Below are 2500 nucleotides of genomic sequence, written 5' to 3' on the forward strand. Positions count from 1 at the left end.
TGCGTCCTCGGGTAGAATGTGTGCGCTGGTGTGAGTGAGGATTCCTGCGTGTTTATGTGATGCCAATCCCTCCCCGAGGTGGGGTGAAATTATGGTGGCCGGAGTGTCGTCGTCATCGCGCGCGCCTTCAACCCCACAACACAACACAGCTCGCACACACAAGCGCAGTATAGCCGGTGTAATCGGTTTGGTGTGTTAGTACACGCGTGACTCATGCCAACACACACGGAGGCGCCCAACACAACGCAGACGTGAATGTGTGAAATTGGTTAGGGGATTCCTGCCCGCCGCCGTCGCCGTCGTCAACGGTAGTACCGCCGGGATTCCACCGGGGGAATGAATATGTAATGCAATTTAATCAACGAAAGTGAACAACGACCCTGCACAGACAAAAAACGCGCGCGCGAGAGGCACACAGTCCGCTAGCGTGGGGTATCCTTGGCGGTGTAACGGTGTGGCATGCTGGTATGCTGGGTGCAAAAACTTGACAAATTTCGGTGCCGGATCGCACCGACAACGAATGGAATAAATTGAACGATGTTGATGTAGGCATAGGGAACCGGGCAGCAGACACCAGAGCTCATCGTTTGAATTCTGCAGGTAAAGTTCTGGAAGAAGGGTGACGATACGGTTTATGATGCCACTGAGACTTGCTAGCTAGGTTGTGTTGCTTCTACTATCAATCAGTCATCGCTGATGGATCAATATGCTAGTCTTACAGTGCATGGTATTTGCGAGAGATACATTTATGGAGGTTTCGAAAATAATGGGAAACCATAGAACACGGAACAATAAGTCATTCTGGCTCAGTAAAAATGTTAACCCCTTGAATGATACTTCATATGCATGCGTATATCATTTTTTCATATCATAAGTAAGATACCATCTTAGTAAAATGTAAAACAAAATGAACGAAGCCACGACAGTTGAATATTTTTAGAATGAAGTAAAAGTTTGGGTGTATTTATTTCAAATGAAGGATTGATTTCGTTTGTCCTAATGATTGATGAGAAACATTACAACTTTATTATCCAAAGCATATCCTTGCACCTGCAACTGATTGAATAACAGAAAGAACATTTCATTTCCTCATAAATCTCCTGTTTTAATAATGATATTTCATTATTAAGTATATCACAATCTCGCAAATTTATGTTGTACCGAAAGCAACATAACGACCATCGTTTCGTCGTTTATTAGCGAAACCTTAACGATGAGTACCGGCAAACCCTTGCCGCGGGGCCATTTAATGGTAGTTCGAACGTTCGTTTTATTTGTATAATGATTTCCGCATCGCGCAAAAAGGTCAGGGAGGAGGGTTCAATAATAATGGGTTTCCGTTCTGAAACCGAGGAGTCACCCTGCTAGTGCCAGTGAAGTGGAAAAGCGGAAGGACTTCTTCTTCACCGGTCGCCTGCCGCTCGAATTAGTATCAGTAGCCTGGAAGCCACTGCAGTGCCGACTCCTGTTCGGCTCGGCTCGTTGCCCGTGTGTGCATGATGGTAAAACATAAAATATGCAAAAACCAGAAGGGCGGTACATTTATCAAGCCTCCTCCCCCATCTATCACTACCACTTGGTGCACGATGAGCGCGTGAAATTTGAGGTTAGGCTCGGGAAGGTGGATCCCATTTTTACTACCGTATGGACTCGAGTCGATGGCCATCATTGGTAATTTATTCATTGCAGTACCGGTTGCACTTAGGCGCAGCAGAGTGCCGCATTCGAGCTGCAAAATTACCCCCTCGGTGATCTGGTTACTGCCCTCACGAAGGACTGTGACTCGAGTATGCATCGATGTTCAATAGTTAATGCCATTTGATTGATGGTCACTGTCTTTATTACCCTTATTCCAGGAGTGCCATACGATGTTGGAATGCTAGCAAACGGGGCAAACGAAATTGCAATATAACGTGTATCGTTTCATTAATGTTGCAACATTCCGATCAGTAAATAGTAGTTAAATCATTATACGCAGCGTTAGGAAGCTTCGTACCAGTCGTTGTTTTAAAAGAAGTTTTGAACATTCAATTCCCAGTGTCCTTTCTCATCTCGTCGTTGTCGTAGTCACCTCTAGGAAGCTATAAAATCCGGCCCTGGCGGACTGGCGAAATGGTACACTTTCCCACACGCAGTTGCGGTTGTCGACCAGCGGCGAAAGGCGAAGAGGACCGAGAAAGGTGCACGCAAAGCATAGAGCGAGAGCACGCACGCAATAGATCCTTCCAATCGGCAGGAGCATAGTTACTGCTATCTAAGGTATCCATCGCTAGGACGCATCATCAGGGACAGTATGCGGGATAACGGGCTCTCTTTCTCTCAGGCGAACTCGTCTGCGTCCCCAGGGGTCCCAGTGACCCCTGGCCGCCTAGTGCTGGGCCAGTATAGTGCCAACACACGGCGATACACGGCACCAGATATATCCATTCCCGGGGAGTGAAAGAATAATGATTTAGAAGTTGCGACGTGCCCACGACGACGGCGACGACGACAACGATGA

This window comes from Anopheles darlingi, chromosome 3 (genome assembly GCF_943734745.1).
Source record: "Anopheles darlingi chromosome 3, idAnoDarlMG_H_01, whole genome shotgun sequence".
In the NCBI taxonomy this organism is placed as follows: domain Eukaryota; kingdom Metazoa; phylum Arthropoda; class Insecta; order Diptera; family Culicidae; genus Anopheles; species Anopheles darlingi.